At 37.3% G+C, this 13,097-nt stretch overlaps 1 protein-coding gene across 1 annotated transcript in view; it reads right to left on the minus strand.

The window, feature by feature from the left end:
- The window catches only part of THSD7A (thrombospondin type 1 domain containing 7A), a 673,077-nt gene that overhangs the window by 204,607 nt on the left and 455,373 nt on the right, over window positions 1-13,097 (minus strand). The window lies entirely within an intron of this gene.

Below are 13,097 nucleotides of genomic sequence, written 5' to 3' on the forward strand. Positions count from 1 at the left end.
CATATGCACTTTGAGGAGTTTTCTGGAATTGGATGGCCTTGTGTTGATTCTTAGCTGAACTCTTGCCCATTCTCAATATCCAATAGTGCATGTTTACAAGACACAGGCAGCCTGTCTCCATGATAGAGCCATCTGTTCCCATGGGAAAATGCACTGTTAATTCTGTCTTGTCATTCAGGTGCTATATTTAACTATGGTAATTAACCATACAGAGAGGCAGGTCCATTTTAATGTAACAACTCACATTCAATCTTCTTAATTCTACTGGCATGTGGACGAAAATTGCATTCCTAGGAGACAATTAGAGCTCAAAGCATCAAAGTCAATTTGTCTGAGTTGAGAGGTCTGGGAAGAATTATCTGAGAGTAGCGGTAAAAGAGCCCTGTGAGTCAGCTCTGTTTTTCTTACAACAACAGCGAGAACCAAAATACCTTTTTTACTCAAATGTCATGTATTGAGTATTAATGATTCATTAGGTAGAACACTAACCATAGAGCAAAACTTTGTCTGTGATGAGCAAGTTTTCACTGTTATGCTTATGAGTTTATCCATGAAAATCAGGCAAAATGATGACCTCTTACAACATTCTCCATGTTTTATTTCCTCTTAGATACATTTCTTATCCTTTATGAGATTGTTTTCATATACACATGCACATATTATCCTCTGTGTAATACTTTTCAGGTTCATGTTCTATGTACAGGCAGAGGATTAACAATTCTTTTTAACCTTTTGTAGAGAATTTGACCATCAGTTAACTGCCTCCAATTACAGTTACCCTGGTAACCTGAGGAAAGTTGGGATGTCAACTATGTTACTAGCTCATATTATTTGTGATAAAATAACCCCTTTGGATAAATTCCATCTATACTGCGGAAACTAGAAGTACCTGGTAGGCAGCCACACTTTTGAGCTTCCCTGAATGTGTCAACTCTTGGATCAGGGCTTGTTTTTTTTGTGGGGACCTTGCAGGCTATGACAATGGGATTGCTTCAAGAGATATCAGCTTCTGTGGGGCATGAGACTTTTAAGCGAAGGCACCTATTGGACCTGCCTGATGTAGAATTTACCTTCTTCCATCTGAGGTGTGCTGCATGGATTTCTAAGAGAATTCCCACCAGATGAGGAATGTCTGATGCTACAATGATGACAAGTGATGGTTCCTGTTCTATATCCTTCTATGCAGACTGATGCCAAATGTGGCCTATAGTAGTCTTGTGAGTCTTGTGTGTCTGAAAGTTTGTATAGCCTAAGTTTGAAACTTAACTCATATTACCTCATTTAATATTCCCAATCATCCTTTTATGTGGGTACCATTACTATTTACATTTCATAGGGAAGGAGTCTCTGAAAGGTTAGGGAATGTGTTCAAGATCATATAGCTAGTCAGTAGTAGACTGGAATTTGAACTTGGATTTTCTAAATCAGAGTCCATTTTCTTAACCACTCTGCCTTACTTCTTCTCATAGTTTAAACTGACTGTAAATCTCAGTTTGTTAGAGCAACTGCTTTAGCTGGGGCCAATGCCAAAGTTATTTACACATTGTGAATCAGCTAGCATCACTATTTCACAGCCCCAGGATTTGTACTACCCATGCACTTTGCAAATGTGCTGCTCGCCCTAAGGAAGACTTAGTAATTATGGAAAAGCCAAAGCAAACACGTTTTCCTGATAAATGTTAACAATTTTTCAATATAGGTCCCACATACAAGAAATTAGTAGCAGAAACATGAGAACAGTATTAAGTTATATGATTATGTAGTTTTTAATATATGGGACATATATAACATATCTACCTATCTATAGTTTCTCTTTCCTGTAATTTTCCAATACCCCAAACCATTATTTCAACAAATGTGTATTAAATAACGCTACTTAATATTGGGCTTCAGAAGTACAAAGACAAGCTTACAGTAATTAAGTTGGAAGCATTCTGCTTGGGGAGGCACAGAAGATTATATGAAGTACTAGTAGGTTACTATGGTGAATTTTAAACAATGTATTAGAATTTGTCAGATAGAGATGAAGGTAATTAATGGAGATATAAAATAAAATAGGCTTTTGCTTGTTTGGTGGTGGGTGGGGGAAATACAGATTTTTTCCTTGGCTTCAAGGTAAGGAGTTTGTGTTGGACAGTGGAAATAAGAATGGAATTGAAGCCTAGGTCGGATCAAGGGCAGTTGCATAGATCCAGAAAAGCACCTCCTGTGGGTGAGAGCACCACTGAAAGATTTGCAGCAAAAAGGAGATGATATTACTATTTTATGTAGACTCTGATGGTGGTGTGAAGGATGGAATGTTAGGGTACAAGATTGGAGGCAGGGAGACTGTGATGATGATGATTACAACATTAATATTCATAATAAACATATATTGAGTGCTTACTATGTCCTAGTCATTGGTCAAGTTGAGTGAAGTATGATCATGAACATGAGGTCAACCTTCACTGAATGTCTTCTATAAGTCATGTACTGTGTTGAGTTTTACCTAGAATATGTCATGTAAACCTCAAAACTACTCTGTAAGGTGGAAATGCACCTTTTTTTCTTAAGATAAGGAAATGGAATCTAAATGTCTCAACCAAGTCTAGAAAGTAGCAGAACTGGGATTCTAACTAGATCTTTCTGCCTATAATGTTTATGAAGATGTCAACAAAGGCAATGGCAGTAGAAATTAAAAGGAGTTACAAAGCATATGTATGGAGGAGTTGGAAACCATACAACCTGATGGATAGTTGAAAGGGTTAAAAGAGAGGAAGGAGTCATTAAATAACTTGGAAGTTTCTAGCTTCAGCGATTTGGTGAGCAGCATTGCAATTCTTTGAAATGAAGAACATGGAAAGAGAAGCAAGTTTCTGGCAGTTGATAAATGAGTTCAACATTAATATCTTGATTTGATATAGATATCCAGGACTTATCCAAGAGGCAGAAATGTTTGGTAGTCAGATCCAGAATTAAGGGTCAGGGTTTAGTTGAAAGTTCTGGATGGCTTGTATGCTTTTAGAACTCATGAGTATATCAGAGTTCAAAGCCAAGGCCACAGGAGTAGCTGAGCACTCACACACTGGGGCTCATTTTAGGCCTGCATAATTCACACATGGCCTTTAGTGAGCTTTGGTAGGCCCATGAGCACAATGATGTTTATTAATTTCATTTTGTGATTGTTAGTGAGACTAAATAGGGTCACCAAATCATCCATGGTTATTAAATTATTCAGCTGCCATCCTCTACCGTTCTCTCCTTTATTGTGACCATGCAAAAAGTTGACACTATAGAGCTTAGGGGAACTATACATTTTGTTTCATTACGGTTTTCATGAGAAGATGAAAGGTCTTCCCTCTGGGAAGTCTAAGCCATGGGCTATGCTTCTGCAAGGGTGGCCTGGTAGGAGACGTGATGGTCACTGTGACAGGTTCCTTTTCATTTACGTGGTATGTTCAGGATAGCCCAGAGGGCTGAGACTGAAGAGGACAAAAGCTTGGCTTTGAGACAGTAGCAGATGTTACTTAGTACACCTTGTGTCAGATAGAGAATAATCAGATAAATATTGAGAAAAATGAAAAAGTGGAGAGTAAAGTTAAATATTTGTCTTTAAAGAGACTTCATTAAGAGATGACAGAGCACAGATATTCCTGACAGTTACTTTTAAACTCTGATTGTCCAGTATATTTAACATTTTTATTTCAGGTCAAGGTTAAAACTGATAAAACGTAAATTTCATTTAATTTAATATTTTATAATTGAAATTATACTACACAAAAATATTGTGCCATTTCAATTTTTTTTCCTAAAATTATTTCTGTAGCCCATTTAATAATCTTAAATACACCTTCTTTCTAAAGGTAGCCTAATTAATCTCCCCAAATACCATTATCATTCTTTAGCCTCTTAAACAGAAACTTCCCAAGACTCTCATTTTCTCCAAATCAAATCCACACTTTCCTTTCTGGTAATAGAAGCTCTCCATAATCTGTCACTATGACCACTGCCCTCTCTCAGGTTGTCACTTAGCCAACTTTCTGTCCTCCCCAGTAGCCTACAATTCTGCCAAGTCTCCCCACTGTCTCCAGAAAACAGTAGCCCAGTTCTATCCATCTACTTTTGTCTACACTGTTTGCCATTTGGAATCTCATCTCCCAGCTTCTTTGCCTCTCTGAAGTGAACTCTCTCAGGATCTAGGTGGTATGGCCAATGCTCAGGAAAAGTCTCTAAATGTGGTCTGAACCACCCCTCCCCCAAATAACACCATGTGACAATTTTTCCTTCTCATGGGAAGCAGATGAAATTATAAGACTGAAAATACAATGTCATAAGCTATTGGCAAGAAATATGTATCCCTTACAAATAGGTAGGCTGAATATCTGCATTGAGGTGGCAAAAAGGGACATCTGTAAATTCCCTGTTTGAAGTCTCTTTGCTTAGAATCAACTTGTTTAATCCCTTTCTCTTTCTCTCTTCTCTCTCCTCATTTCTCAATAACTAAATATAGATATATGAAGAAAAGCCTTTTTTCTTTTTGTTCCTAATAAGGTGAAAAAAGAAAAAGAAAAAAGAAGTTATGGTTGGATGTCACCATAGGCGTACTGTTTCTAATCCAGGGAAAGTAATAAAGTGATCAGAATAATTTCTCATCATCTTGCTGAAGCCTAACATCTTCAGTCTGGGGCTCTGGAGGTGGAAGTAGTTCCTCAAGGCTTAGTCTAAACTGGAGTTTTGCTACTCAAAGTTTAGTCTGTGGACCAACATCATCCCAATTAACTGGGATCTTATCAGACATACAGAATCTCAGATCCCCAGGTTACACTACTGAATCAGCATCAGTATTTTAACAACATTCCCAGGTGATCCGTAGGCACAATGAAGTTTAAGAACACTGGTCTAGAAGTAACTCTCCCAACCACTCCAAAAATATAAGCTATCCAGTATTTACAGTTGGTAAAATGAACATTTACTAGGATAGCCCTACTTCTTACAGATAACATAATCTGAGTAGATCACACAAAATGGGATTTATTACCAGATATTAAGTGGTTTATAAAATAATTGGAAAGGCTGGAGGAGAAGCTTCTAACCAAGCTTCCAGGATAACTTTAAGCCCTCAGAATCACATCGCCATTTCTCTGATCCATAAAGCTGCTTTTGTGGCCACAGGGATCCACATTTCTGGCATGAACTTCCCTGTGAAATGGGTACTTCTGCCTTTTCTACTGACTTCAATTCAGAATCCATAGCCCAGCTCTAGCACATTGTTGGAGTCTAAATTACATCCAGAAACCTGGCTGGAAGTGACCTTCGGAAGCATATTTTAGTTTTCCGCCTTTGTAGTACAGGACCTCCCACTAGAGCAGCACTAGTCAAAATGTGGTCCATGGATGAGGGCAAGTGTTTGTGAGGGGTGTGCAATGAGCTAAGCACAGGAATTGAAAGTAAGTACTGAGGCATTTTTACAGAAATTTGAAGTCTGCAACACCCAAGTTCGTGATCAGTGGATGCAATTCGATGAACAGGGTATAGGTCAATTCTGTTAATGTTGAATTCTGTGGTGAGAGGCATATGGCATGAGCTACATGCTAGACTAACACAGCAGGACCATATTATTGGATTGGTAGGAAATCAAACAAAAACAAAAATGAAAACCAGCAACCAAAATCTGATCCTTCACCATAGATAGCTTGAGAAGTACCACACTGGTGGAGTTGGATGATTGATGAGCCAGCCCATCTGCGGTACCCTCAAACCCTGCTGAATACCTAGCTCCTTCATGAGCCCTACAGACTGTGATGAGCTCATATGACTTTTCCAAAATATAAACATTGGGCACTTAAGACCATGTTATCTGTAAATAAGATCTATTGCAACATGTCTTTTCTAGTTCCTATAGAATTAGTCTATAATAAACACCCCTAATATTCTTATTGAATTAAAGAGCATGTTTTCTTCCTATAAACATGCAAATAGATTCAATAACACTCTTCATGTTACAGAGGATTTTCTATACAAAGGATATTACCCTAAATATTTTTCTAATATTAACGAGCATCCCCAAGTTTTGTGATATGAACAAACACAATTTGACGTTCAGAGATTAAAATATTCATTTTGCTTATATAAAGCAAAATATATTTGTAGGCTTGTGTACTCTGTTATGACAACATGATCACATATTTAATCTGGTTAGGTAATTTATTCCAAGAATGAAAGTGGTTGTCCTAATCCTGGCCAGCAAATTATAAGGGTAATGGGACTTAAACCACATACAGAGTATTATTGTAACTCTATCGACTATCTGAGAAAAAAAATGACATGCTTTTTGAGGTAGATGCATTTTTTCACATATACTAAGATAGCCATCAGCCAATTGACAGTCATGTCTATAGTACCATCTCTTATGCTCACATGTAAACAGATTTAATTTTAAAACTATATTCAGAGATTAATACAAGAATCTAATGCTCAGATATATTTACTTTTCTACTAATCTACTGTTTGCTTTTTCAATGAAAAAAATGAATAGACCAAGAGGGTTGTCTAGTTTTTCTGAGTTCCCAGTTTGTAGCAAGATAGAAAATGATGAATGCTGTGCTCATAGTCGAGAGACTCAAGACATTCCTAAATTGCCACTCTTGAGTTGCATGACTCTGTTAAGGTAGCAATTACCCCACCCCAAACCTTTTCCATATGGTGAAATTATATTTTCCTAAAAGACCTCTAACGTCCCTTTCTTCAATAAAATTGAAGATTCTTAAATTTTCATAACCTAACCAATCTAAATTTTTACTGGCTTCTGTTTTCAGATTGAATCTTTAAAAAAAGACTTTTCCCACCTTTAACTATGTTCAAGCTGCATTCCTTTCTTAAACACAAAATTAAATTTCCTGTGATTTACCATTTATTTATCAATTTGAATTAACAGTTTACAAATTTTCCGAGCTCATTTCATTCTCTAAGTGTGCCCTTTCCTTCACAGAATTCAGCAAGTTAGAAGCAATAATTCTTATGGAAGCAAAATGCACGCACAGTCAAACCACTTTCCTTATAAAGGCAGAGGTCTTTCCCCTTGCTTTGATATTTGAAAATCTTTTGTTGAGCTGCTGGGGAACATTGCCAAATGGTGTCACCTGCCAGCTGGAGAGATCATATGCTCCCTATTAAAGCTGAGGGCCAGGTTGCTGGTCAGCAGCTGAATATCAGCGTGGCACGTCTTTAGTAATGGGTTAAACTGCTACAGCAATGAGGCCTCCCTGGAAGCACCAGTACATACATTTTCCGTCCTTGCACACAGCGAATGCTTGCATGCAGCTGCTTCCTTATCACCCATGCTGTTCCAGGCGGCTAACTGTAGTGAAGATTGATGGCACAATCCCAAAGCCACTCCAAGTGAAAACTCTAGATAGCTTTATGAGGCAGGGTAAAAACTACCTACCAGACTTCTAAAATGGTGTTCCATGGCATGACTGATTTTGGCAATTCCTTTCATCAAAGGCATTCTTCAGCATTAAGGAATTTTTGCCTTTGTTCTTAAAACTCAAACTAAACAAAAAGAGAAAGAATGCATAACCGGAGGGATATTTTAGGTATTATTTTGGGTTCTGTACCCAATTTCAACATGTGGAGAGGCGAGTTTCCCAGCACCAAAAAGCAGTTCTCAGATACCAGCAGGGTGTTTGATGTCAATGCAAGTCCAGATTACTACCTGTGCTTCTGACCGACTGGCTATAGATCCAAGTTTCCAACGACCCCTTCCTTGGGTTTCAGATGCCAGTCGCAAGTCCAGGTTGTTACCCATACTTCTGGCTATAAATCAGAAGTTCCCAAGATCCCCCTCTCCCCAGGTTCGATTAATTTGCTAGAGTGGCTCACAGAACTCAGAGAAACATTTCACTTACTAGATTATTGGTTCATTATGAAGGGATATAACCCAGGACCAGCCAGATGGAAAAGATGCATAGGGCAAGGCATGGGGAAAGGGCACAGAGCTCCCATGCCCTCTCCAGGCACATCTCTCTCCCAGCAACTCCACATGTTCACCAAACTGGAAGTTCTCCAAACCCAGTCCTTCTGGGTTTTTATAGAGGTTTCATTACATAGGCATGACTGATTAAATCATTGGCCATTGGTGATTGATTCAACCTCAAACCCCTCTCTCCTCCTCAGAGGTTGGGGGATAGGATTGAAAGTTTCAACCCTCTAATCACATGGTTGACTCCACTGGCAACCCAGTCCCCATCTTTAGATGCTTTCCAAAGGTCACCTTGTTAACATAACAAAAGACACCTCACTCTCAACTGGAAGTTCCAAGAGTTTTGGGAGCTTGTGAGCCAGGAACCATGGATGAAGATCAAATATATATTTTTCTTATAAATCACAATATCACCCATCAATTATTTAAAAGAATTACCAAGTACAAATTCAAACATTGATTAACTTTTATGATAAATGAAAGAGAGAGAGAAATCAAGTCTAATATATCCAAGTTTAGGGATAGAAGTTAAAGGCAAGAAAACTTCAGGGCAGTGATAATGATTGGAAGTTCTTTTCTATGTTGACTAGAACTTGGATTCCATTAACATTCACTTGACCTGGCCAACTCCCCACTGCTTGGACACTCTGGATGTCCCAGTGCTTACTCTATTGAAATTAGTATAGAATCTAATCATAAAATATAATTCATAATTCATAAAAATGTAAGCAATATGATGCAGTTACTCTAAAATAATGCCACCCTCTCCTGCTTTTGATCACCAATTCTAGGATTTTTCCCTGGTCTTTTTCTCTTTTCTCTGAACTTTCACTTTCTTAGATGAACACCTATAACCATGACTTCAACTAAAATAACTACAGACACATTTCTATTTACTTCAAATATAATAGCTCCCAAACCAAATTCAACATCTTCCCCTCAAGCTGACTCGTTGCATATCTTTCTCACTCCTCCTGATTCTTTCTTGTCAATTCCCCTATGCCACTTTAGCAACAAGTTATCACAAATCCTTATACAGAGCATCTTTTCAAATCTGATCTCCTCTTTTCAAATCCTCTGATCTCCACAGCCACTCTTATAGTCCTGAGCCAAGCATTCTTTTTCTTGTGACAGAAGTAGGAGGATAAAGTGCCATTTTTCTTTAATCTGCTCCTTTATACACTGTCCAGCATTGCCATGTCAGAATGACTTTTCTGACAAATTTATATTTATCCAATTTACCATCTGCTCAAAAATCCACAATGGCTGGCCTAGAGTCCACTTCATCTAGTTGGAACCCTTCTTCCCGATTTTCAAGGTCCTTCACACCATCTCTATCATCTTCTCATGGATATGGAAATATGGCAGGCTGATTACATCCTTCCACTTCTTTATAGCTCCTGGTTCTCTCTCGTTCTTTTTGGCTATCTTAATCTTTCAAACACCTGCTCAAGCCCATGACATTTTTATTGAATACTGAATTTAATGGGGGGAAATTTAAAACACTGAATTTAGATTAACAAATGACACACCCAGAACTGAGGAGATTTACTTTAATAGTAATCCCTGTGACAAAGAGGTAGAGCTGATCCCTAAGAATAGTGGATTATCGGGATTGACAAAGAGGGGCGCACTGGTTTAGATTACATAAACCTTAAATGCGGGCAGAAATCCTGCTTGACATAGAGAAGGATTCCTAAATATCATTGCTGCCCAACATGTAAAGAGCTGCCTAAAAAGAGACGAGGTCTGGAAGACTTGAAGCAGGGTCTAGGTGAAGATCCATCAGGATAGGGTTGTGTGGCCTCAGGGTGGGAGGCTACAAGGACTTTAGAGAGAGATCCTCGTGGACTCTCACCCCCAGTTCATCCAGAGAAGCTAATTTGATCTGTTTTAAAAATATTGGGGGCACATAGGGACAGAGATTGGATTGGTGGTTACCAGAGGGGAAGGGGGGAGGGAGGAGGGTGAAAGGGATAATTCGGTACATGTGTGTGGTGATGGGTTGTAATTAGTATTTTGGTGGTGAACATGATGTAATCTATGCAGAAATAGAAGTATAATGATGTACACCTGAAATTTTTACAATGTTCTAAACCAGTTACTGCAATAAACAAAAAATTAAAAAAAAAAATTTGAGGTTCAAAACATTTAAAAAAAATAAAAAAATAAAAATATTGGGGGTCAATGTTTAGTTTTATGTTATTAAATGTTCTGGTGCCAATTTTTTTTTCTTTTTAACCGAAGACAGAAAGGAATTGGCCTGGAGAGAGTGAAAATACCTGCATACTTGTCTTTTCTTACGATCTTGAGCAAATCACATCCTCTCTGAGTCTCTAAATTAGGGACAGCAGCATTTGGCTTCTCTATTTTATAACATAGTTGTGAGAATCATGTGAGTAACTGACAGAAAACTACTTGAAAATGCTTAATTCCTACAAATATTAGGTATGAAGATGATGGCATAGACAAATCGAACAAACTTAAATATTTGAATCTAACTTTCAGTATCAACTTTCTTCACTGCAAGTTACCTAAACTCTCAATCCAAAACTGTTATCTCCTCTGACATGGAAAGGGATACTTGATTACTTACTGTCTCTTGTTCATCTCTAATTTCTGCATGTGTGATACTATTTTCTCCCCCATTGAACTTTATACTTCCTCAAATATTGCAGCCTTATCTTATTTATTCATTTGCTTATTTTGCCTCAATACTAGGCAAGAAATAGACAACATACACTCAATTGATAAACTACATGATGTAGACAACCAAACAGGAAGAAATCATTGTCAGTGTAGCAGCTGAAGGTAGTAAAAGGTATTTTATATGTAATAAAACTAGAGAAGAGGCTTTAAATTGGAAGATTTAAAGAGTTCTTCAGAAATAGTACTTTAAAACATCCCACCCATTCCTCAAAAACTCTTTAATAAATTCTTGAAGTGTGCAGTCTGTAGAATGGAGAACACATTTTGCTTAGTTCTTTCTACTGAGAGAAATGGAAAAGCTAAATCATTTAAAGGAAGATAATTCTATTTGCCATTCCATAATCCATTCTCAAAGGCTTCAAAAGGCTCAAGGAAGACACCAAGACATTCAGAAACAGGACTTAAAAACCAACATCTTAAGATAAATTGCAATAAACAGGAAAAATGAAAAGTCATTACAACTATATGGGAATTCCTGCTAGAATATTTGCTCAACTTAATGGAAAAGTGCCTATTGTTGGCTATATTTTTATCTCATTTTTTTCCACTATGTTCCAATATATGTATCTCGTAATCTCAAAGTTATTTCTCTTTCATGGTAGAAATCTCTTTTGTTGAATTACAGAGTTAAATGAAAGAGGATGCTTAAGGGAGATTAATAAAAAGGATAGGGCAGATTCCCTGTTTAAATACCCATTTGACATGTTGTAAGACATAGAGAGTTTCAACTTGTAAATTTAAGTCTGATCTGGATTCTAATAACCACAGATGTGAAAGAACCTCACGTTTCAACCTCAGTTGTACACATTTGTCAAAACTATGAGAATTTGGAAAGACATTTTTTCAGTTAAAATACAGTTTTCTTTTATTGCAAGCCTCTTTTAAGTGTTAGTTAAATCAAAATTTAATGTGCAATAAAAGAAATGAATCCAATTTTTATTTTAGAGGATGAAGGCAATGCATTAAATATATGCAGATGGCACCCTTAAATGTATAGATTTTCATTTTGGGGAGGGAGGATTGATTACAATATGTTATTTTATTGTGCTACATATTCTAGGATAACTGATTAATAATGCTATTCTTCAGAGTATATTAATTCTAATATTAATGGATAACTGTGTACTCAGGCAGGAGACCTATTATATTACTTGTGAAAATAATTACTGTACATTAAATGTTTACAAAGTAATAAATATTAATGATAAATTTCATTAATATTAACCATCATCATTGATTTAATGGTTTGCTAGGCATTAAATCTCATTATTGTTCAGAAAAACTACTATGCATATTGTGTTTTTAATCAAATGTAATAAATTGATAGATTTAATAATGTTAACATAATTTACTGGGCTTTAAACTTCCTGAATCAAAGCAATATATAGAAACACAGGAGGGTGTTAAAGGTGGTAGGTTAATCCAGGATGCATTGCTATGACGTAAGTATCATGAAAGTATTTTAAAGTGCACACATACACACATATATATATATATTTTTTTTTTCCCTTGAAAAGGAACCCAAGATAATACCCCCAACTGACTCCTCAATTTTACAGAATAAGTGTTGTCATTTTAGAGCCTACTGAGAAGCATGAGTGCTTCATGACAGCACCCTCAGCCCCAAGCTATCACATCCTGAACGGCTTAAGAGAAAGGTACCAGATTCTTGCTGCTGGGGTTCCATGCCTCTCTAGGTGGCTCTACTGAGCAGCACCCAAGATGGCCCCATGCTGTTCTCCCTCTTCACAGCATGGTCTTCACGGAGTCTGCAGGAAGCAGCCCTTGCCATAATTATCTCTGAGGGTGTAGGGCCTACACTGAAGACCTCCCTGGGCACAGCAGTGCTCTGCTGGCACCACCACTCCAAAGTAGTCAATTACCCCAATCCAACTAGATTCCCAGACCCCAGGAAATGGAGAGGTCCCAACGAAAGGCCCCTCATTAGGCCTGAGGTGAAGACAGCAGCAGCTCTTTTCAAAGAAATCATTTCACAAATCCTCCTTTCTCAGTGCATTAACTCCTTTTTATATTCTTAAAGTTGGTATGAGGATCACAATCTGTCAAACAAGTATCTAGGTATTTACTTTCGTATCACATATGTGTTTCCTGGAGATACACTGCACAGTTGCAAAAATAAACATCCTTAAACAGCTATTCATATTTATTTAAATGCATGTATGCAATGTAGCACTAGGAAAAGTATTAGAAGTGACTTTATTGGGTCATACATTTTAATAGTACATTTTGACAGTATTACCAGATCATCCTCCAAAATGGCAATCTTAATTTATATGCTGATCAGCAGTATATGAGTCCATTTTATCATATCCTAACCCAAACTTGATATTATCAGATTTTTATATACAGTTTTTAAAACTGGAAAGGTGATAAGTCGTTAACTCTGTTGTCCCACTTTGTATTTCTC

The sequence above is a fragment of the Ceratotherium simum genome, chromosome 1 (genome assembly GCF_057802395.1).
Source record: "Ceratotherium simum simum isolate JZ-2026a chromosome 1, ASM5780239v1, whole genome shotgun sequence".
Taxonomy (NCBI): domain Eukaryota; kingdom Metazoa; phylum Chordata; class Mammalia; order Perissodactyla; family Rhinocerotidae; genus Ceratotherium; species Ceratotherium simum.